Raw genomic sequence first — 25,487 nt, 5'->3', positions numbered from 1 at the left:
TCATCTTGTTTATGGTTTTTTTTTGCTGTGCAAAAGATTTTAAGTTTAATCAGGGTGCACTTGTTTTTGTTTTATTTCATTACTCTAGGAGGTAGGTCAAAAAAGATTTTGCTGATTTATGTCAAAGAGTGTTCTGCCTATGTGTTTGTCTAAAAGTTTTATACTATCTAGCCTTACATTTAGGTCTTTAATCCATTTTGAGTTTGTTTTTGTGTATGATATTAGAAAAGTGTTTTAATTTCATTCTTTTACGTGTAGCTGTCTAGTTTCCCCAGCACCACTTACTGAAGAGACTGTCTTTTCTCCATTGTATATCCTTGCCTCCTTTGTCATAGATTAGGTGACCATACATGTATGGGTTTATCACTGGGCATTCTGTCCTGTTCCATTGATCTATTTTCTTTTTTTGTGCCAGTACCATGGTCTCTTGATCACTGTAGCTTTGTAATATAGTGTGAAGGCAGGGAGCCTGATTCTTCCAGCTCTGCTTTTCTTTCTGAAGATTGCTTTGACTATTTGGGGTCTCTTGTGTTTCCATACTAGTTGTAAAATTTTTTGTTCTAATTCTGTGAAAAATGACTTTGGTAATTTGATAGGGATTGCATTGTAGATTGCTTTGGTAATATAGTCATTTTCACAATATTTATTCTTCCAATCCAAGAACTTGGTATATTTCTCAATCTGTTTGTGTTGTTTTAGATTTCTTTCATCAATATCTTACAGTTTTCTGCATTCAAGTCTTTTGCCTCCTGAGGTAGGTTTATTCCTAGGTATTTTCCTCTTTTTGTGGTAGTGGGAAGTGGGATTGTTTCCTTAATTCCTCTTTCTGTGTATTAATTTTTTTATACTGAAACTTTACCAAATTCATTGATGATCTCTAGTAATCTTCTGGTAGCAGCTTTAGGATTTTCTATGTATGGTATCATGTCATCTACAAACAGTGATAGTTTTACTTCTTTTCTAATCTGGATTCATTTTATTTCTTTTTCTCAATGATTGCCATGGGTAAGATTTCCAAAACTATGTTGAATAATAGTGGCAAAGTGGACCCCACTGTCTTGTTCCTGATCTTAGAGGAGATGTTTTCAGTTTTTCATCAAGAATGATGTTTGCTGTGGGTTTGTCACACATGAGCTTTATTTTGTTAAGGTAGTGTTCTTTTATGCCCACTTTCTGAAGAGTTTTTGTTATAAATGGGTGTTGAATTTTGACAAAAAGCTTTCTCTGCACCTGTTGAGATAATCATATTTTTTTTTCTAAAATTTGTTATTATAGTATATCACATTGATTTGCATATATTGAAGAATCTTTGCATCCCTGGAATAAATCCCACTTGATAATTGTGTATGATCCTTTCAATGTATTGTTGGATTTAGTTTGCTAGTAATATTTTGTTAAGGATTTTTATGTCTGTGTTCATCAGTGACATTGGCTTGCAGTTTTCTTTTTCTGTGTGATATGTTTGTCTGGTTTTGATATTAGGGTGATCATAGCCTTGTACAGTGAGCTTGTTCCTTCCTCTGCAGTTTTTTGGAAGAGTTTGAGAAGGGTAGGTGTTAACTCTTCTCTAAATGTTTGCCATTAGGTTGGTGATAACATAATTGTGGATTTGCATTTTTGAACTTTGCCATTTGATATTGGAATACATTCTTAAATAAATATGGTTGTATTATAAATCTTTTTAATGCACATTTCCCCCTTTATGTTGTTTTGGTTATTACTTGCTGTTTACTTTATATTTATTTTAGACTACAGAAATGATTTTAGACAAAAAGCAAATTCGAGCAATTTTTTTATTTGAGTTGAAAATGGATCTAGAAGTTTAGCACAGGAGACAGAGCCTTGAAGATAAGGAACACAGTGGCCAGCTATCAGAAGTTGACAACAACCAATTGAGACCAGTCATCAAAGCTGATCCTTGTACAACTATACGAGAAGTGGCCAAAGAACTCAACAACTGCCATTCTACGGTCATTTGGCATTTGAAGCAAATTGAAAAGGTGAAAAAGCTCGATATGTGGGTGCCTCATGACCTGACTGGAAATCAAAAATACCATTTTGAATTATTGTCTTCTCTTATTCTATGCAACAACAATGAACCATTTCTTGATCAGATTGTAATATGCGATGACAAGTGGATTTTATATGAGAGCCTGCGATGACCAGCTTGTGGTGGACTGAGAAGAAGCTCCAAAGCACTTCACAAAGCCAAACTTGCACCCAAAAAAGGTCATGGTCACTGTTTGGTGGTCTGCTGCCCATCTGATCTGATAAGCTATCTGAATCCATTACACCTGAGAGTATGCTCAGCAAATCAGTCAGATGCACCGAAAACTTCAGTGCATGCAGCCAGCATTGGTTAACAGAGTGGGTCCAGTTTTTCTCCATGACAGTGCCTGACCACACATTGCACAACCTTCACTTCAAAAGTTGAATGAATTGGTCTTTGAAGTTTTGCCTCATCTGCTGTATTCACCTGACCTCTCGCCAGTTGACTATCACTCCTTCAAGCATCTTGACAACTTTTTTTGCAGGGAAGATGCTTGCACAACCAGCAGGAGGCAGAAAATGCTTTCCAAGAGTTGAATCCTGACGCACAGGTTTTTATGCTACATGAATAAACAAAAATTTATTTCTCATTGACAAAAATGTGTTGATTGTAAGGGTTCCTATTTTGATTAATAAAGATATGTTTGAGCCCAGTTATAATGATTTAAAATTCACAGTCTGTAACCACAATTACTTTTGTACCAACCTAATAGAATTTGCCTGTGAAGCCATTTGGTCCTGGAGTTTTGTTGGTTGAAAGGCTTTTTAATCAGTTTCGATTTCATTACTTGTGATTGGTCTGTTCATATTTTCTGTTTCTTTCTGGTTCAGTCTTGGAAAGTTGTACTTTTTTTTGACTGCACTGGGTCCTTTTTGCTGCATGTGGACTTTCTCTAGTTGTGGCAAGCAGGGGCTACTCTTCAGTTGCGGTGCGTGGACTTCTCATCATGGTGGCTTCTTTTTTCTGGAGCACAGGCCTCTAGGGTGTGCTGGCTTCAGTAGCTGAGGCACACCAACTCAGTCATTGTGGCTTGTGGGCTCTGGGCTGCTGTTCTAGTAGTTGTGGCACATGGGCTTCGTTGCCCCTTGGCATGTAGAATATTCTGGGATGAGTTATTGAACCTATGTCCCCTGCGTTGTTAGGCAGATTCTTAACCACTGAACCATGAGGGAAGTCCAGAAGGTTGTACTTTTCTAAGAATTTGTACATTTCTTCCAGATTGTCCATTTTATTGACATATAGTTGCTTGTATTAATAGTCTCTTACGATCCTTTGTATTTCTATAGTGTCAGTTGTAACTTGTCCTTTTTTATTTCTAATTTTATTAATTTTAATTCTCTCTCTCCTGATGAGTCTGGCTAACGTTTATCAATTTTGTCTTCTCAAAGGACCAGCTTTTAGTTTCACTGATCTTTGCTTTTGTTTTCTTCGTTTGTTTTATTTATTTCTACTCTGATCTTTATGATTTCTTGCCTTCTACTAACTTTGTTGTTGTTCTTTCTCTAGTAGCTTTAGGTGTAAGGTAAGGTTGTTTATTTGAGATTTTTCTTGTTTCTTGAGGTAGGATTGTATTGCTATAAATTTTCCTATTAAAACTGCTCTTGCTGCATCCCATAGGCTTTGGGTTTTTGTGTTTTCACCGTCATTTGTTTCTAGATACTTATTTCCTTTTGATTACTTCAGTGATCTCTTGGTTATTTAGCAGCATATTATTTAGGCTCCATGTGTTTGTGTTTTTTTTTTTACAGTTTTTTTTTTCCCGGTAATTCTAACTTCATAGTGTTGTGGTTGGAAAAGATACTTGACATGATTTTAATTTTCTTGTTTACCAGGCTTGATTTCTGACCCAAGATGTGATCTATCCCAGAGAATATTCTGGGTGCACTTGAGAAGAAAGTATATTCTGCTGCTTTTGGATGGAATGTCCTGTATATAATAATTAAGTCTGTCTGGTCTAATGTGTCATTTAAGGCTTGTGTTTCTATATTAGTTATCTGTCCAGATGGCCTATTCATTGTTATAAGTGGACTATTATAAAGTCCTCCATTATTATTGTGTTACTGTTGATTTCTCACTTTATGGCTGTTAGCACTTATGTATTGAGGTTGCTCCTGTGTTTGGTGAATAAATTTTTATAACAGTTATAAAAATTTGTAATTGTTATATCTTCTTGGATTGGTCCCTTGATCATTATGTAATGTCCTTCCTTTTCTCCTGTCTTTGCTGCTGCTGCTGCTAAGTTGCTTCAGTCGTGTCTGACTCTGTGTGACCCCATAGACAGCAGCCCACCAGGTTCCCCAGTCCCTGGGATTCTCCAGGCAAGAACACTGGAGTGGGATGCTATTTCCTTCTCCAGTGCATGAAAGTGAAAAGTGAAAGTGACGTCGCTCAGTCGTGTCCGACTCTTAGCGACCCCATGGACTGCAGCCCACCAGGCTCCTCCGTCCATGGGATTTTCCAGGCAAGAGTACTGGAGTGGGGTGCCATTGCCTTCTCTGTCTCTTGTCTTTAGTTTAAAGTCTATTTTGTCTGATATGAGTATTGCTGCTCTAGCTTTCTTTTGATTTCCATTTGCATGGAATACATTTTACATCCCCTCACTTTCAAAATGTATATGTCCCTGGGTCTGAAGTGTGTCTCTTGTAGACAGCATATATATGGGTCTTGTTTTTGTATCCATTTAGCCAATCTGTATCTTTCAGTTGGAACATTATAGCATTTACTTTTAAGGTAATTATCAGTATGTATTGGAGTTTCCAGGTGGCACTAGTGGTAAAGAATCTGCCTTGCAATTTAGGAGACTTAAAAGATGAGGGTTTGATCCCTGGGTGGAGAAGATCTCCTGGAAGAGGGCACGACAACCCATTCTAGTATTCTTGCTTGGAGAATCCCATGGACGGAGAAGCCTGGCGGGCTATAGTCCATAGGGTCGCAGAGTCAGACACAACTGAAATGACTTAGCATGCACGCACATGTTGCTATTACATTTTCTTAATTGTTTGGGGTTTGTTTTTGTAGGTCTTTTTCTTCTCTAGTTTTTCCCGCCTAGATAAGTTCCTTTAGCATTTGTTGTAAAGCTAGTTTGGTGGTGATGAGTTTTCTTACCGTTTGCTTGTCTGTAAAGCTTTTGATTTCTCTGTAAATCTGAGTGAGATCCTTGCTGAGTAGGGTAATCTTGGTTGTAAGTTTTTCCCTTTCATTACTTTAAATATATAGTGCTGGTTCCTTCTGGCCTGCAGAGTTTCTGCTGCAGTATCAGCTGTTAACCTTATGAGGATTCCCTTGGATGTTATTAGTTGCTTTTCCTTTGTTGCTTTAATATTTTTACTTGCATTTAATTTTTGTTAGTTTGATTTGTGTCTTGGCATGTTTCTCCTTGGGTTTATCCTGTTTGGGACTCTCTGTGCTGGACTTGGGTAACTGTTTCCTTTCCCATGTTACGGAAGTTTCAACTCCAATGTCTTCAAATATTTTTCAGACCCTTTTTCTTTCTCTTCTAATTAGAGACCTCTATAATTCTAATGTTGGTGCATTTAACGTTGCCCCAGAGGTCTCTGAGACCATCCTCATATTTTTATTCTTTTTTCTTTATTCTACTCCATGGCAGTCATTTCCATCATTCTTTCTTCCAGCTCACTCATCCATTCTTCTGCCTCAGTTATTTTTCTATTGATTCATTCTCATATATTTTTCATTTGAGTTATTGTGTTCATCACTTATTTCTTCTAGGCCCTCATTAAGTTTCTCTGTTGCCTCCTTTTGTCTGTGTTTGGTCTCCTTTCTGCAGGCTGCAGTGTCACAGTTCTGTACTTTGCTTTCCCTCTCTGCCCTCGCTGAACAGCATATCTTAGAGCTAGTTTCGTACTAGCACATTTGAAAAAAAGTTTCGTTGGTATTCCATTGTATGGTTGTGTCTTAATTTGTGTAAAGGTGTTGTTTGACCTTGTATACATGTCATTTCACACATTTCTGGTCTTTTCTTTTTGAGGGAGGGGTGTGTCTGTCTGTATTTATTTGACTGCATTGGGCCTTAGTTGTGGCATGCAGGATCTCCACTGTGTCACGCGGGATCTTTTGTTGCCGTGCAGACTCTCCAGTTGTGCTGCATGGGCTCAGTAGTAGAGACAAACAGGCTCCGGAGTGTGAGGCTTCAGTAGTCGCAGCACACGGGCTCTCTAGTTGTGGCACGTGGGCTTCAGAGGGCACAGGCTTATTACTTGCAGCACGTGGCTTAGTTGCTCCATGGCATGTGGTAGCTTAATTCCCTGACCCATGTCACTGTAAGGCAGATTCTTAACCACTGGACCACCAGGGAATTCCCTGGGTCTATCTTTAGGTTTAGTTCTCAGAAGTAAAATTACTTCTTCAGAAGGATATGTGCATTTTAGATTTTGATGGGTATTGCCAAAATGCTTTCCATAGAGATTTAGCCAGTTTATATTACCAGCAGCAATTATGGCTTGTCTTTAACTTTCTTATTTCTGTTGAAACAGAAATTTAGATTTTCATGTAATCACTTTATCATTTTTTTTCCTTTATGGCTTGTTCTTTTTTTTGTTATATTAAAAAATTCCTTTCCTTTACCGACCCTGTCAAGATATTTTCCTGTGTGTCTTCCTCAACATTAAAAAATATTTGATTTTTCACTCTCTGATCTTTCATCTGCCTGCAGTTTATTTTTATATTTTATATTTGTTGTAGTAACTTAATGCCACAGGACTGGAAAAAGTTAGTTTTCATTCCAGTCCCAAAGAAAGGCAGTGCCAAAGAATGTTCAAACTACTGCACAATTGCACTCAATTCACATGCTAGCAAAGTAATGCTCAAAATTACATTACTTTGCCAACAAAGGTATATATAGTTAAAGCTAGGGTTTTTCCAGTAGTCATGTATGGATGTGCGAGTTGGACCATAACGAAAGCTGAGTGCCAAAGAATTGATGTTTTGAACTATGGTGTTGGAGAAGACTCTTGAGAGTCCCTTGGACTGCAAGGAGATCAAACCAGTCATTCCTAAAGGAACTCAATCCTGAATATTCATTGGAAGTACTGATGCTGAAGCTGAAGCTCCAGTACTTTGGCCACCTGGTGCGAAGACCTGACTCATTAGAAAAGACCCTGATACTGGGAAAGATGGAAGGCAGGAGGAGAAGGGGACGACAGAGGACGAGATGGTTGGATGGTGTCGCTGAATCATTGGACATGAGTTTGACCAAGCTGTTCCAGGAGACAATGGACAGGAAAGCCTGGTTGCTACAGTCTGTGGGATCGCAAAAAGTCAGACATGACTGAGTGACTGAACAACAATAAATAATTTTTATTTGGTAACCAGTTGTCCCAGTCCCATTTACATAATAGTATACTTCCCTTTACCCCTACTGCCACATACAGATTTGAAATACACCTTAGTTACATAAAACTTCAAATTTCCCTTTGTTGTTTTCAGCCCTTTGTTCCTTTTATTTGAACAAAAATCCTTGTTGAGATTTTTAATTCAGATTTCACCAGATACTGATACTACCCTGGAGAAATTTGTCATCTTTATGAATAGAGTCTTCTCATCTAGAACATGCTTTATATTTCCATTTATTTAGGTATATTTTATATCTTTAAGTAAATTCTTGTAACTTTTTTCAGAATGGTCTCACATACTTTTTTTTATTGGATTTACTCCTGGATCTGCAATTTTGTTGCTAATGCTAAACCTAATTGATTAGTAGATAGGAATGAAATTTTTAATTTTTACTACCATTATCAGTATTATCATTATAACAGTAAGGAATATTTAGCTCATGAGTCTCTGTGGTGGTTTGGATGACTTGACTGATCTCTAGTGAACTTATCAGTTTGGGTCTAGGCAGGAACTTAGCTGGGCTTTCTGGTGGAGATGGGGTGTTGCAACTCTCTAATCCTCCTTGAACCAGAAACTGTCTTATTCTTATAATCATTGTAATAGGAAAGTGCAAAAGCAGAATTGATTTTCTCATATATTTAACTTATTTCTAGGAAGCCTTACTAAATTCTTATAGTATTGATAGTTTGTAGATTCTCTTGTTTTCTATGTTGTTATTTATGCTGCCAGTAAATTGTAATACTTTATTTCTGATCTGTATACTCTGTGCTTCTTTTTCTTGTCTAATTACTGAATTGTTTAAGATCTATAGGACATTGTTGAATAGTCTTGTTTCTGACTTTAATGAAATCTTCTAGAATAGTCCTCAATAATCACAGAGCTTTTGTTCTTTAATCTGTTAATGTGTTAAATTACACTGATGGGCTTTCCAATGGTTTGACCATGCTCATATTCCTGAGATGAACTCAGTTTGGCCATGATATATTTTTTAATATAGATTTTCTGGGTTTGTTATGGTAATATTTTGTTTTGGATTTTTGTATCTATGTTCATGAGCTTTTCTTTTGGCAAGGGTATCAAATTTTGTCTCCTGTCTTTATTTTGTTTTTACCCTTAAATGCTAATGTGTTTGCAGACAGAATTTAAGACTGTCACCGTAGAGAACTGGTCAGATCAGGGGGTTGGGCTAAGCTATTGCAGAAGAGTAAACTTGGAAGAGGAGAATTTGATCTAGGGCATTGGCCTAGGGATAGAAGAGGGACAGAAATAAGTGTTTTTTTTTTTGTTGGCTGAGTGATTGGGGTAAGGTAAAGGAAGAGTTGATAAGTTTTGAAAGATTGGGTGGATGATGACAAAATAGCAGGGAAAAAAACCAAGAGGTAAAAAGAAGTGGATTTAATTACTTAAATTTTTAATATAGGTATTACTGGTCATAAAATGGGCCAAACTTTGTGTTAGAAATACAGTTTGGGCAGTTGTCAGCATATAAATGATAGATGAAGCTGTGAATGCATGTGGGGTTACATTTAGGGGGATCATAGAGAATTGGATGCAGGACAAGTCCAGTGACAGAGCCCAGGATTTGAGCAAAGGAACTGTCCCTTTTCTAGGGTCTTTCGAGGTAAATAATATATATATTTTTTACATATGACAGGAATCCGTATTACTTTGTGGTAGTTTTGATTATCATTATGGATGAGTATAGTAGGATATCCTAAGCATTAAAGCATATATAGCACTCGTTTATAGTGATTACAGAGCATTATTTTTTTTTAATAATTATGACACATGCTTAATCTGTTACATTTTAGGAGTATTAGTATAAATTTTCATGGTGAACTTTTCTCATTGTATGTTGACCTTAAAGAATTATTAGATCAAAAATGTTTAACTAAAGATGAAACTTCAGAATGTAGAAATATTTTTACTACTGGTGTCAAAAATTTAGCCACTTACTTTAACACCTAGAAATTCCAAGATTATACGTGGAAGATTTGTTCTTAATTTGGAGTATGTATTAGACTCATTTGTGGAGCTGTTAAAGATGCGAATACAATGCTAGATCCCATCTGAGAGTGGTTAATGTTGCAGCCCTATCGTTCGTCATTTGTTTTCTCAGGCTCTGTGAGTGTTTTGATATATGCTCCAGTTGAGAACCCTGTATCACAGATTTGGGCAGGAACTAAACATGTTAGTGTATTTTGTTTCTTTGTGACAGCAGAGGCCAGAATACCAGTAAGTTTGTTGATCTGTCCACTTCAGTGGGACCATTTGCATTTTTATGTCAACTTAAATTATGAAACAAAATTCAATAGCAAATTAGTCTAGGCTCAGATCATTAAGAGGACTGATCAAATAAAATATCGTATGTTCACACAATGGAGTACTATAAATGGAGAGCTGTGAAAAGGACTGAGGATAATCTCCATATCAGCTATGTGGTCATCTCAAGACTATTGTTAAATGGAAAAAGCAAAGAGCAAAATAATGGCATTGTATGCTACTATTTTTCAAATAAAAGGGCTCTATAAATATATATACCTATATTTACGTGTATATACATAGGTGAATCAAAGGAATGATAAACCAGAAACTAAGGAAAATGGTTACTCTAAGGAAAGAGAAGGGAATGGGGTAACAGAAACATGTGTAGAACCTAGACATCTGAATGTACTTTGTGGGTTGGGTTTAAGAATCATGCAAATATTTACTATAAACAAAAATGAAATAAATTGAGAGAAAAAGGCAATTCCTAAAAATCAAATGGAAACAGGAACATGAATCTAAATGTATATCAAGTTTGAGGCTAAGCACACAGAGATTATCTTCCCTGGTGGCTCATTTGATAAAGAAACCGCCTGCAATGCAGGAGACCTGGATTGATCCCTGGGTTGGGAAGATCTCCTGGAGAAGGGAATGACAACTCTCTCCAGTATTCTCATCTGGAGAATCCCATGGACAAGGGAGCCGGGAGGGCTGCAGTCCATGGGGTCCCAAAGAGCTGGACACAAACTGAGGGACTAACACTTTCACATAGAGACTATTTCAAATGACTTTGAAGCGTAGTAAATTGGACATTGGGCTTCCCTGGTGGCTCAGTGGTAAAGAATCCACCTGCAATGCAGGAGATGCAGGTTTTATCCCTGGGTTGGGAAGATTGCCTGAAGAAGGAAATGGCAACCCACTTCAATATTCTTGCCTGGAAAATCCCATGGACAGAGGAGCCTGGCTATCCATGGGATCACAAAAGAGTTGGACACAGCTTAGCAACTAAACAACAGCAACGGTTTGGCTGTTCCTAGTGGGATATACTTCCAAGGACAAAAAACTGCAAAGATATCATAAACTGTTTTTGTAATCATATAATTGGTAGTGATATTGGTATTATTATTTTGCAGGTGTGTATTATAAAGTAAACAAGTAAATACTTATATTGGATTGAGTTCCTAGATTTTTGGATGGGAAAGAGATATAATCAGAGAAGTTGGGTAAGAATGTTACGATCTTAAATTTGAGTTGAAAATGTCAGTATGATCTCATGGTGTATTTTTTCCTTTTTAAAAATGTATTATTTCCTAATTTTCTTTCCTGAAAAATCTCAGAAATTAAGCTTGGTAGCACTTCTGGTACCAGACTGTTCTCTAAATAATACTTTTGTTACTAGACAGAACCTAGGGTACCATGGAAAACTGGCTTATTTCAGGTTGAAGTCAGAAAATATATAAGCCTGGAACATATTATCGTATCACATAACAAGCTACTGGGGAGATTTCTGGTTCTGTCAGTGACAGAATAGCTTTTTCTAAGCCAGAACTCTAGCTGAAAACTAGAAAAGCTGGGAAAAAAATTTTTTAACGGCTGTGAAGAGTGAGCGAGGCAAACAAGGACAGAGGGATGAGGTTAACTTTCGGTACAGCTTTCCTCATAGAGGGGTTAGTTGATATGAGGCATGTAGCTAAGAGGTTGAGTGGAAAGTGGTGGTAGAGAAACTGAGATTCTAAGCAGAGTTTTGGGTCAGCTCAGTTCAGTTACTCAGTCGTGTCTGACTTTGCGATCCTGTGGGCTGCAGCACGCCAGGCTTCCCTGTCCGTCACCAACTCCCGGAGCTTGCTCAAACTCATGTCCATTGAGGTGGTGATGCCATCCAATCATCTCATCTTCTGTTGTCCCCTTCTCCTACTATCTTCAATCTTTCCCAGCATCAGGATCTTTTTCAGTGAGTCAATTCTTTGCATCAGGTGATCAAAGTATTGGAGTTTCAGCTTCAGCATCAGTCCTTCCAGTGAATATTCAGGACTGATTTCCTTTAGGATGAAGTGGTTTGATCTCTTCGCAGTCCAAGGGACTCTCGAATCTTCTCGAACACCACAGTTCAAAAGCATCAATTCTTCGGCACTCAGCTTTATAGTCCAACTCTCACATCCATACATGACTACTGAAAAAACCATAGCTTTGACTAGACGGACCTTTGTTGGCAAAGTAATGTCTCTGCTTTTTAATATCTAAGTTGGTCATAACTTTTCTTCCAAAGAGCAAGCGTCTTTTAATTTCATGGCTGCAGTCACTGTCTGCAGTGATTTTGGAGCCCAAGAAAATAAAGTCTCTCACTGTTTCCATTGTTTCCCCATCTATTTCCCATGAAGTGATGGGACTGGATGCCATAATCTTAGTTTTTGAATGTTGAGTTTTAAGCCAGCTTTTTCACTCTTCTCTTTCACCTTCATCAAGAGGCTCTTTAGTTCCTTTTTGCTTTCTGCCATAAGGGTGGTGTCATCTATGTATCTGAGGTTGTTGATATTTTCCCCTGCAACCTTGATTCCAGCTTGTGCTTCATCCAGCCTGGTATTTTGCATGATGTACTCTGCATATAAATTAAATAAGCAGGGTGACAGTATACATCCTTGACGTACTCCTTTCCCAATTTGGAACCAGTCTGTTCCATGTGCAGGTATAACTGTTGCTTCTTGACCTGCATACAGACTTCTCAGGAGGCAGGTAAGGTGGTCTGGTATTCCCATCTCTTTCAGAATTTTCCAGTTTGTTGTGATCCACACAGTCAAAGGTAGTCGTGCAGAATTGGGGGATGAAATTGGAGTTCAGAGCCTACAAAGAAATAAGGCACTAGAAAACACCCCAGGCTTTTAGTTGGGAACCCTGAAGGATAGGCTGTACTTCATGCTTAAGGGTGAACTCAAAATAGATCAGCTCTCACAAAAAGCTGAAACCAAGCTTTCAAATCACCTCAGTCCTTGATTGGATTAAGATCTGTTCCCAGCTTTGTTGCTTGCTGGAAGCAGATGTAAATCTTCTCTGGAGGAAGACAGTATCATCAGTCACTGATTCAGGTTATCTGTATAGTTTTTATAGTTCTTAGTTTTATAGTTTTATAATCTATATAATTGTAAAGTTTTATAAACTTTATAGTTTTATAGTTTTTATATTCTTAGTGATAATATGAGATATATTTATATGTAACTATATGTAATATATAGCATAGTAAATATTTATAAAGCTTAGTCTGTCATTCAATTAAAAAATAAGCAGAAACGTAACAATGAAAGAACTGAATGAAAATCAAAAGAGAAAATAGATGATTGTGAAGACTCATAGGTTTACATCCAGGACAGATAAGATGGTATATACCCATTTTTCCCATATAAATCCAACTATAAGTCCTGGAATTGGTGCAGAAGACAACCAAAGAACTGTGAAGGGTCCTAGGAAGGTGAGCTGGTTTGGAACCATAGGACTGAAGGAACAGCCTAGCCATAGGACATTTTGCATTTGCCCCGCAAAAGAAGGCTACCTAGATCTACTGTTTGCTTAGTCCCTCTAACCTAGCAACAGAACACTTTCCAGGTAGTTTATGCCTCCCCCAAATCAAATGGGAGTCCCTCTGTAGACATCGTGCAAATTTGATACCACTGGCAAGGGGGATCAGTTATGAGCCCTCACTGAATATGAGTGCTGAGAAGAAGCACACTCCTTCCCCACCTGTCCTGAGACTTCTTTCACTGAGAGTTATCAAGGCAGGTAGGCAGAACTTACAAGAGAGACTCTGCTATAGCAAGCATTCTAGTCTGGGAAGCATCTTTGTCCTTGAAGGCTTGGTATTCTCCTCCCCAACCCAGAGACCCCGAAGTGGGCACTGCTGGCAAAAAGGCACAGCTACAAGTGGCCTAGTCCATAGTTTCTTTGCCTACGAGGCCTGAGCTACTTTTCCCAGTCCAGGAGACACAGGGGCAGATGGTTGGAACTGGCAAGAGGAGTCCAGTTATAACAAGGGGCACATTCAGGGAACCGTCTTTGTCTCTGTGAGCTCAAACTTGCCTTTTCTACTCAGAGACACTGGGAAGCTGAGGGGCAACTTTGGGCTATCACAGCCTTTCCTCACCAAGAGAATCTTGGCTGCTTGGCTTGGGGAAACTCCTTTTGCCCTGTCAGGCAGCACCCTCAGGGACCAGCGGGAGCCTAGTGGCAACAGTTAAACAGAGCAGGCCAAATAATACCACAAAGGCTCTGAAAATAAACCTGTCATTTGAACAGCAGCCCAGAAAAGTAGGCCAAGATCCACGTGCTAAAACTATACAGGGTGACGGTCTACTAAAATAAAAGATTTAATGTTAATAAGCCCCTATGTTAGTGATGTGTAACATGCTAGACAGAACGATCAAGATACAATAGAAAACCACTTGTTCAATAACAAAAGAAACTGCAACTAGAATCAGAAAAGATAACAAACACCAAAATGATGAATCAGATGTTGGAATTTTCTGAGAAGAATTTTAAACTAGGTGTTATAAAAATGCTTCAAAATCAGTTAAAAATGTCTTGAAACAAATAAAAAACAAAATCTTAGCAACATATCAAATAAAATTCATTAGAGTGAAATTTAAAATGACATTTGAGAGAACCAAATGGAAATTTTAGAACTGAAAAAGACAGTAACAGCAACAGCGGAAAAAGTGGCTGGATGGGCTCAATAGTAGAATGACAGTCATTAATAGATGGTAGAATCATTGGACTTGAGAACAAAATCATAGAATTCACCAAGTCTAAACAGAAAGCGGACTAGAAAAAATGATCTTTGGGACAAAAGATACAGCATTTATGTGATTGAAGTCCCGGAAGGAAAAGGGAAAGAGAATGAGGCTGAAAGAGTATTTGAAAGAAATATGGCTGAAAAGTTACCAAATTTGACAAAAGAAACAAATCTACAGGTCCAAGAAACTGCAAATCACATACAGCATAAACCCAAGGAAATCTATACCAAATGCATCATAATTAAACTCTTAAAATCTAAAGGCACAGCTGTATGTCTAAGGAAACTCAAACAGGGGCTCTGTATCAACCTAGAGGGGTGGGATGGAGAGGGAGATAGGAGGGACATTCAAGAAGGAGGGGATATATCTATATATATAGATATATATAGATATATGTACCTATGGCTGATTCATGTTGAGGTTTGACAGAAAACAACAAAATTCTGTAAAGCAATTATCCTTCAATTAAAAAATAAATTTTAAAAAACATCTAAAGGCACAGGATACAAGATTAAAATACATGAGTCAATTGCTTTCCTGTATATCAGCAATGAAGAGAGAGAATTTGAATTCAGAAAAAAATGCCATTTATATCAGTACTATCAGAAGTGAAATATTTAGGTATGCATCTAACTAACTCTCTCTCTCTCTCTCTCTCTCTCTATATATATATATATAAGATCTGTGTAAAGAAATCTACAAAACTCTGATGAACCAATCAAAGAACTAAATAAATGGAGAAGTGTTACCTGTGGATAGAGAGATTCAATCTTGTCAGGATATCACTTCTTCCCAACTTTACCTCTAAATTCAGTGTAATTCCATTCAGAATTTTAGCAAATTATTTTGTAAATATCAAAAAACTGATTTTTTTTAAAAAAACTGATTCTAAAGTTTAAATGGCAAAACAAGAAACCCAGAATAGCCAACACAGAATTAAAAGAGGAGAGCAAAGTTGGAAGACTGACGCTACCTGATAGCAAAGCTTACTGGAAAGCTACGGTGGTACCATCAGAAATTGTGGTATTGGTGAAAGAACAGACAAATAGATAAGTGGAACAGAATAGAGGGCCAGAAACCTGAAGACAAAGAAAAGAAATCTTGAAAGTGGACAGATAGAAATGATGCACTTATCTATGGGAAATAACAAACCAATTCACATAACAATAGATTTCTCATCTGAAACCATGGGCACCAGTAGAAGTGGCACAATATTTAAAATGCTGAAATAAAAAAATTGTCCATTGTGAATTCTGTATTTGGCACAGTTGTCACTCAGGAATTAAATGGAAATAAAAACATTCTCAATTGAGGAAAACCTAAACGAAGTTGTTGCTAGCAGACCTAAAGAAGTAATAAAAGATAAATCTTGGAGCATCAGGAAAGAAGAAGGAACAATGAAGAGAGCAATAGAAGGAACAAATGAATGCTTGTAATCCTTTTCCTTCTGAGTTTTAGCAGTCATATTTGATGATTGAATCAAAAACATAGAACTATCTGAGACTAAATATGATGATATTTAAGATAATAAGGATAAAGGACTTAAATGTAAGTTAGGTTTCCATATTTCAATCAGAATAATAAAATGTTATTACCAGTTTTTGTTGTTCAGTTGCTAAATTGTGTCTGACTCTTCGCAACCACATGGACTGCAGCATACCGAGTTCATATGTCCTTCACTATCTCCTGGAGTTTGCTCAAATTCATGTCTGTTGATACTATCTAACCATCTCTTCATCTGCCTTCCCCTATCTTTTTGCCTTTAATCCTTCCCAGCATCAGGGTTTTTTCCAATGAGTTGACTCTTCACATCAGCTGGCCAAAGGATTGGATCTGGAGCTTCAGCATCAGTACTTCCAATGAATATTCAGGGTTGCTATCATTTAGAATTGACTGGTTTGATCTCCTTGCTGTCCAAGGGACTCACAAGAGTCCATTCTAGCACCACAATTTGAAAGTATCAATTCTTTGGCACTCAGCCTACTTTATGGTCTGACTCTCACATTGTTACATGACTACTGGAAAAAACATATTTTTGACTATATGAACCTTTCTCAGCGAAGTGTTATCTTTGCTTTATAATATGCTGTCTAGGTTTGTCATAGCTTTCTTTTCAAGGAGCAAGCATCTTTTAATTTCATGGCTGCAGTCACCATCCCCAGTGACTTTGGAGCCCAAGAAAATAAAATCTATCACTGCTGCCAATTTTCCCCCTTCTATTTGCCATGGAGTGGTGGAACCAGATGCCATGATCTTAGTTTTTTAAATGTTGAGTTTTGAGCCAACTTTTTCACTGTCCTCTTTCACCCTCATCGAGAGGCTTTTTAATTCCTCTTCAGTTTCTAACGTTTGAGTGATATCATATGCATATGAGGTTATTGATATTTCTCCCGGCAATCTTGATTCCAGCTTGTGCTTTATCCAGCCCAGCATCTCATATGATGTACTCTGCATAGAAGTTAAATAAAAAGGGTGATAATATACAGCTTTGTCATACACCTTTCCCAATTTTGAACCAGTCTTGTTCCATGTCTGGTTGTAACTGTTGCTTCTTGATCCACATACAGGTTTCTCAGAAGACAGGTAAGATGGTCCCATCTCTAAGAGTTTTCCACGGTTTGTTGTGATCCATACAGTGAAGCAGAAGTAGATGTTTTTCTGAAATTCTCTTGCTTTCTTCATGATCCAGTGAATGTTAGCAATTTGATCTCTGGTTCCTCTGTCTCTTTGAATCCCAGCTGTGCATCTTAAAGTTCTGAGTTTACATTGCTAAAGTCTAGCTTGAAGGATTTTGAGTATAACCCTGCTGGCATGTAAAATGAGCACAATTGTATGGTAATTTGAATATTCTTTGGCATTGCCTTTCTTTGGGATTGGAAATGAAAGCTGACCTTTTCCAGTCTTCTGGCCACTGCTGGGTTTTCCAAATTTGCTGTCATGTTGAATGCAGCACTTTCACAGTATCATCTTTTAGAATTTTAAATAGCTGAGCTGGAATTCCATCACCTCCGCTAATTTTGTAGTAATGCTTCCCAAGGCCTACTTAACTCCACATTCCAGGATGTCTGGCACCGGGTATCAGACATGGTGCCAGTCATGGTAAATGACTACACCATCATTGTCATCCAGGTCATTAAGACCTTTCTTGTATAGTTCTTCTATGTCTTCTTGGCACCTCTTCTTAATCTCTTCTGCTTCTGTTAGGTCTTTACTGTTTCTCTCCTTTATTGTGCCCATCCTTGCATGAAATGTTCCCGTGATATCTCCAGTTTTCTTGAAGAGGACTCTCAGTTCAGTTCAGTTGCTCAGTGGTGTCTGACTCCTTGCGACCACATGGACTGCAGCATGCCGGGCCTCCCTGTCCATCACCAACTCCCCGTTCTTCCTCAGACTCATGTCCATTGAGTTGGTGATGCCATCCAACCATCCTCTGTTGTCCTCTCTGGAGGCTTGGGTTGAAAGTTTGGCCTCAGGCCAAGCAACAAGGAGGGAACACAGCCCTACCCATCAACAGAAAATTGGATTAAAGATTTACTGAGCATGGCCCCACCCATCAGAACAAGACCCAGTTTCCCCCACAGTCAGTCTCTCCAACATCTGGAAGCTTCCATAAGCCTCTTATCTTTATTCATCAGAGGACAGACAGAATGAAGACCACAGTCACAGAAAACTAACCAAACTAATCACATGGATCACAGCCTTGCTTGTCTAACTCAGTGAAACTGTGAGCCATGCTGTGTAGGTCCTCCCAGGACAGACAGGTCATGGTGGAGAGTTCTGTCAAAACGTCCAATGGAGAAGGGAGTGGCAAACCCCTTCAGTATTCTTGGCTTGAGAACCCCATAAACAGTATGAAAAGGAAAAAAAAAAAAAACAGTATGAAAAGGCAAAAAGAAGAGAACTCTAGTCTTCCTCATTCTATTGTTTTCCTCTATTTGCATTGTTCATTTAAGAAGGGCTTATCTCTCCTTGCTCTGGAACTCTACATTAAGTTGGGTATATTTTTCCCTTTCTCCCTTGCCTTTGATTCTCTTTTTTACTCAGCTGTTTGTAAAAGCCTCCTCAGACAACCACTTTGTCTTGGATTTTTTTCTTTTGGGATGGTTTTGGTCACTGCCTCCTGTTCAGTGTTATGAACCTCAGTCCATAGTTATTCAGGTTCTGTCTACCAGACCTAATCCCCTGAATCTATTTGTCACCTCCACTGTATAATCACAAGGGATTTGATTTAGGTCATATCTGAATGGTCTAGTGGTTTTCCCCTACTTTCTTCAATTTAAGCCTGAATTTTGCAACAATGAGCTGATGATCTGAGCCAGTTAGCTCCAGGTCTTGTTTTTACTGACTTTATAGAGTTTCTCCATCTTTGGCTGCAAAAAACATAATCTTGGTATTGAGCATCTGGTGCTGTCAATGTGTAGAATCATCTGTATTGTTGGAAAAGGGTGTTTGGTATGACTAGTGTGTTCTCTTGACAAAATTGTGTTAGCCTTTGCCTACATTTTGTACTCCAAGGCCAAACTTGCCGTTTACTCCAAGTATCTCTTGACTTTGTACTTTTCCATTCCAGTCCCATGATGGAAAGGACATCTTTTTGGTGCTAGTTCTAGAAAGTTTTGTAGGTCTTCAGAGAACTGGTGAGCTTCAGCTTCTTTGGCATTAGTGGTTATGGCATAGACATGGATTATGGTGATGTTGAATGGTTTGCCTTGGAAGTGAACCAAGGCCATTCTGTCATTTTTAGGATTGCATTCAAGTACTGCATTTCAGACTATTTTGTTGACTATGAGGGGTACTCCATTTCTTCCAAGGGATTCTTGCCCACAGTAGTATTAATAGTTATAATGATCATCTTAATTAAGTTCACCCATTCCTGTCCATTTTAGTTCAGTGATTCCTAATATGTTGATGTTCACTCTTTCATCTCCTGCTTGACAACCTCCAATTTACCTTGATTCAATGGACTTAACATTCTAGGTTCCTGTGCAATATTGTTGTTTACAGCTTTGGACTTTACTTTCACCACCAGACACATCCACAACTGAGCATCATTTCCACCTTGGCCTCGCCTCTTCATTCTTTCTGGAGCTACTAGTAATTGCCCCCTGCTCTTCCCCAGTTGCATATTGGACACCTTCCAACCTGGGGGGTCATCTTTTGGTATTATATCTTTTTACCTTTACATCCTGTTCATGAGGTCCTCCAGGCAAGAATACCCGAGTGGGTTGCCATTTCCTTCTCCAGTGGACCACGTTTTGTTAGAACTCTTCACCATGACTTGTCCATCTTGGATGGCCCTGCACAGCATGCCTCATAGCTTCATTGAGTTACGCCGGTTCTTTTGCCACAACAAGGCTGTGATCTATGAAAGGGTATCAGTAGTTACCATAGATATAATAATTACCTTAAATATAAAAGCAAATTGGATGAAAAAATACGACCAAGTTATGCAGCTTGTGGGAAAGTCACTTCAAGTTCAACAGTGTAGGTAGGTGGAGAGCAAAAGGATGAAAAATCTATAACATATAAACATTACTTTTAAAAAGAACAGGAATGGCTTTGCCAATACTAGATAGGTTAGATTTTAGAGTATAGGAAATTACCAGAAACAGAGATATTACATAAAGATAAAAAATAACAGTTAACCATTGGCAATGATTAAGAATAGGGAGTGTATAAAGATAGGAGAGGAATGTGAGGAAGCCTTGTATTGTTAGAACTGTCTGTCTTGACTGGTGGTGGATACATTAATACACAGGTGACAAAATTGTATAGAACTTACACACCCACATGTACATACATGAGTATAAGTAAAAGCGTGGAAATCTGAATAAGATTGATTTATCAATGTCAGTATTGTGGTTGTGATATTTATTATAATGTAGTTCTGAAGAATATCCCCATTTGAGGAAACTGGGCAAAGTATACAAGGAATCACTGCATTAATTGTATATGAATACATTATTTCAACTAAAATTTAAATTATTTTTTTAAAGGCTCAGGGAGACTAAGAAGACATGACAACTAAACATGCTTTTGGTTCATGTTTTCTCATGGTTAGATTCAGACTGCACTTCCTTGGCCAGGATGCTGCTTGGGTGCGGAGGGGTATCCTTCTCAGGTGTCACTTCTATAGGCATACAGTGCCTGTCTGTCCCTTACTTTTAATATAAATTTTATTTTCCTTTATGAGGTATTATCTTATTTTCCCACTAATTCTTGCTATAGCTATTAAGTAGTAATGAGGAGACACTTTATAAGACTCTACACATAGCCTGCTCCACATCAGATTTCTTCCAGCTTTTTACATCTATGATGTTAAAAATAACTAATATTCCTCAGTAGTTAACAAAAGAAAGATTTGAAAACACTTGGCCTAATTGACATATAGAGAATAGTGTACTATACAGTGACTGTATTCTTCTAATGTTCATTAATTGAAGAAAAAATCACTCTGGTAATTTGAAAATATTTCAAACTGAATTATAATGAATATATTTTATCTTAAAGTTTGAGGATACCACTAGTGCCTTGCTGAGAATGAAAGTTGCAACTTTAAATGCATACATTAGAAAAGAAAGATTGAATTAGTGGTCTAAATTATCAACTCAGAAAAATAGTAAAAACACTTCAAAATACACTAGAAAGTTATGAGAATGAAATAGATAAGAGAAGTTTATTTAATATGAAAGATATAAATAGAGCAGTTTAACAAAGGTAAGCATTAAAAGACTAGTAAAATTGATAAACTGCTAGAGAGGTTGATAAAGAGAAAGTAAATAAAAATTACTGATAACAGTGATGATAAAGGGACCATCACTATAGATCCTTACAGACATTGAAAAATCATACGAGGATATTATTAAGTTTATTCCAATAAATTTAGAAAAATGTAGATGAAATGGCAAACTCTAGTAAAACTAACTTACTAAAAAGAAAACTTCAGGCCCAGATGGCTTCAATAGTGAATTCTTGCAAACTTTTGTAAGAGAAATAGCACCAGTGTTACACAGACTCTTCTATGCCTAAGGAAAAGAGGTGAAATTCCTTGTTTTTATGCATCCAGCATACATTTGTCATCAAAACCTGATAAGGGATGGAAACAGCAGGTCAGTCTAACTTACCAAACATATTAAAAAAACCAAAATATTTGCAAACTGTGTCCAGCAAAATATAAAAAGATAATGACCAAGTTGGATTTATTTGAGAAATTAAAGTAGATTTAACAGAATAAATGAGAAAAACCAGGTGATCATTTCATTAGATGGACAGTTCTTTTAAGAAATAGAGTTCAGTACTCTTTAGTAAGTAAGTGAAGTCGCTTCCCTGGTGGCTCAGATGGTAAAGCGTCTGTCTACAATACAGAAGACCTGGGTTCGAGCCCTAGGTTGGGAAGATCCCCTGGAGAAGGAAATAGCAATCCACTCCAGTACCATTGCCTGGAAAATCCCATGGACAGAGGAGCCTGGTAGGCTACAGTCTATGGGGTCGCAAAGAGTCGGACACGACTGAGCAACTTCACAACTTCACTTCACTAAGTGAAGTCGCTCAGTCGTGTCCAACTGTTTGCGACCCCACAGACTGTAGCCTACCATGTTCCTCTGTCCATGGGATTTTCTAGGCAAGAGTGCTGGAGTGGGTTGCCATTTCAGTACTCATTAGTGCTTAAAAAAAATTGTTTAAAGGATGGAAAAATACTTTCTTAATCTGATAAAGATTTCATACAGAGAAATTAGGGTAAACATCACAGTGTATGGTGAAATAGTGAAAACTTTCCCCTGAGATACGGAACAAGACAGGGATATTTACCATCACCAGTTCTTTATCATTGTAATAATGGAGATCTTAACCAGTTGCAATAAGATAAGAAAATAATAAAATTAATAAAAACATTAGAAAGGAAGAAAATGAAATAGTCATTTTTTGTAGGGAATATGTCTGTATTTGTCATAGCTTTTGCCTAGGATAACCAGAAGAATCATGTTCCCATTGTAGAGATGAAAATTTTTTTGTTAAAAATATATATAGGTGGCATTTAAATCTTTGGAGGCAATTTGAGATCAGCTTACCTAGTTAGTTTAGGTTGAGGAGCAGACTGAGATTGGAGCCTTGGGGCATTCCTACAATTAGATACTGGGAAAAGCAGTTGGACTTACTAAAGGGGACTGAGAAGAAGCTGCCTGTGAGTCCAGAGTATAGGGTTTGGTAAACCAAGTGGAGAAAGTATTTTGAGAAAGAGGGAGGTGCCCCAATTTCAGACTATACTGTGAGCTCTGGTAATAGAGCAGTGTGATACTGGCACAAAAATAGACGCATAGATCAGTGAAACAGAATAGAGCCCAAAAATGAGCCCATACTTACATAGGCAATTATCTATGATAAAGGAAGCAATAATGTACAATGGGGAAAAAACAGCCTCTTTAATAAATGGTATTACATGATGAAAACTGGACAGTTACACGCAAAAGAATCAAAGTGGACTACTGCACAAAAATAAATTCAAAATGGAATAGACTTAAATATAAGACACAAAACCATAAACATTTTACAAGAAAACATAGGCAGTATGCTCTTTGACATCAATCTTAGTTGTTTTTTTTTTTTGATATATCTCCTCAGGCAAGGGAAACAAAAGCAAAAATAAACAGATTGGACTACATCAATCTAAAGATCTTTTGCACAGTGAAGGAAACTAAGAAAGCGAAAAGGCCACCTACTGAATAAGAACATATTCACAAATGGTATTTTCAATATAGGATTAATATCCAAAATATACAAAGAACTCATACAGCTCAACATGAAAAAACAACCTGACTGAAAAATGGGTCGGTTCAGTTCAGTCACTCAGTCCTGTCCAGCTCTTTGGGAACCCATGGACTGCAGCACACCAGGCCTCCCTGTCCATTACCAACTCGTGGAATTTATTCACACTTACATCCATCAAGTCGGTGATGCCATCCAACCATCTCGTCCTCTGTCGTCCCCTTCTCCCACCTTCAATCTTTCCCAGCATCAGGGTCTTTTCCAGTGAATCAGTTCTTTGCATCAGATGGTCTAAGTATTTGAGTTTCAGCTTCAGCATCAGTCCTTCCAGTGAATATTCAGGACTGATTTCTTTTAGGATGGACTGGTTGGATCTCCTTGCAGTCCAAGGGACTCTCAAGAGTCCAGCACCATAGTTCAAAAGCATCAATTTTTTGGCACTCAGCTTTCTTTGTAGTCCAACTTTCACATCCATACATGACTGCTGGAAAAACCATAGCTTTGACTAGATGGACCTTTGTTGGCAAAGTAATGTCTCTGCTTTTTAATATGCTGTCTAGGTTGGTCATAATTTTTCTTCCAAGGAGCAAGTGTCTTTTAATTTCATGGTTGCAGTCACCATCTGCAGTGATTTTGGACCCCCCAAAAATAAAGTCTGTCACTGTTTTCACTGTTTCCCCATCTATTTGCCGTGAAGAAAAATGGGTGGAGGATCTAAGTAAACAATTTTCCAATGAAAGTATGCAGATGGCCAATAGCACATGAAGAGATGCTTAACATAAGGTAAATGCAAATCAGAATCACAGTGAGCTATCACCTCACACTGGTCAAGAATGACTGTTTTCAAAAAGACAACAAATGACAAGAATTGGTGAGGATGTGGAGAAGAGGGAACCCTGTGCACTGTTGGTGGGAATGTGAATGGCTGCAGCCACTATGGCAAACAGTGTGTTGTTCAGTCTCTCAGTTGTTTCCAACTCTTCGACCCCATGGACTGTAGCATATCAGGCTTCCTTGTCCTTCACCACCTTGCAGAGCTTGCTCAAACTCATGTCCATTTAGCCGATGATGCCATCCAACCATATCATCCTCTGTCACCTCTTCTCCTCTTACCCTCAATCTTTCCCAGCATCAGGGTCTTTTCCACTGAGTCTGCTTTTCACATCAGGTGGCCAGAATATTGGAGCTTCAGCATCAGCATCAGTCCCTGCAATGAATATTCAGAATTGATTTCCATTAATACTGACTGGTTTGATCTCCTTGCAGTCCAAGGGACTCTCAGGAGTCTTCTCCAACACCACAGTTCAAAAGCATCAATTCTTCGGCGCTCAGCTTTCTTCACAGTCCAACTCTCACAGGCATATGTGACTACTGGAAAAACCATAGCTTTGACTATTTGGACCTTTGTGGGCAAAGTAATGTCTCTGCTTTTTAATACACTGTGTAGGTTTGTCATAGCTTTTCTTTCAAGGATCAAGCATCTTTTAATTTCATGGTACTGTCCACAATGATTTTGGAGCCCAAGAAAATAAAGTCTGTCACTGTTTCCATTGTTTCCTCATCTATTTGCCATAAAGTGTTGGGACCAAAGGGTATGATCTTAGTTTTTTGAATGTTCAATTTTAAGCCAACTTTTTCACTCTCCTCTTTCACCTTCACCAAGGGTCTCTTTAGTTCCTCTTCACTTTCTGCCATAAGGGTGGTGTCGTCTGCATATCTGAGGTTATTGATATTTCTCCTGGCAATCCTGATTCCAACTTGTTCTTCATCCAGCCTGGCATTTTGCATGATGTATTCTGCATAGAAGTTAAATAAACAGGGTGACAGTATACAGCCTTGATGTACTCCTTTCTCAGTTGTCAACCAGTCTGTTGTTACATTTGCCATTCTAACTTGCTTCTTGACCTGCATACAGGCCTCTCAGGAGACAGGAAAGGTGGTCTGGTATTCCCGTCTCTTGAAGAATTTCCCACATTTTGTTGTGATTCATAGAGTCAGAGGCTTTGGCGTAGTCAGCAAAGCAGAAATAGGTGTTTTTCTAGAATTCTCTTGCTTTTTCTATTATTCAATGGATGTTGGCAATTTGATCTCTGATTCCTTTGTCTTTTCTAAATCCAGCTTGAACATGTGGAAGTTCTCCGTTCACATACTGTTGAAGCCTAGCTTGGAGAATTTTCAGTATTACTTTGCTAGCATGTGAAATGAGTGCAATTGTGTGTCAGTTTGAACATTCTTTGGCATTGCCCTTCTTTGGGATTGAAATGAAAACTGAAAACAGA

At 38.0% G+C, this 25,487-nt stretch overlaps 1 protein-coding gene and 1 non-coding gene across 4 annotated transcripts in view; both read left to right on the top strand.

Annotated features, from left to right (window-relative positions):
* Positions 1-25,487, top strand: part of ATRN (attractin) — a 189,442-nt gene that overhangs the window by 15,612 nt on the left and 148,343 nt on the right. The window lies entirely within an intron of this gene.
* On the top strand, positions 21,769-21,840 carry TRNAC-ACA (transfer RNA cysteine (anticodon ACA)). The gene has a single exon. It is a non-coding gene; the product is annotated as a tRNA-Cys (tRNA).

Source organism: Bos indicus, chromosome 13 (genome assembly GCF_029378745.1).
Source record: "Bos indicus isolate NIAB-ARS_2022 breed Sahiwal x Tharparkar chromosome 13, NIAB-ARS_B.indTharparkar_mat_pri_1.0, whole genome shotgun sequence".
Taxonomy (NCBI): domain Eukaryota; kingdom Metazoa; phylum Chordata; class Mammalia; order Artiodactyla; family Bovidae; genus Bos; species Bos indicus.
Note: the sequence above shows the minus strand (reverse complement) of the source record. Positions and strands in the feature narration are given on the sequence as shown.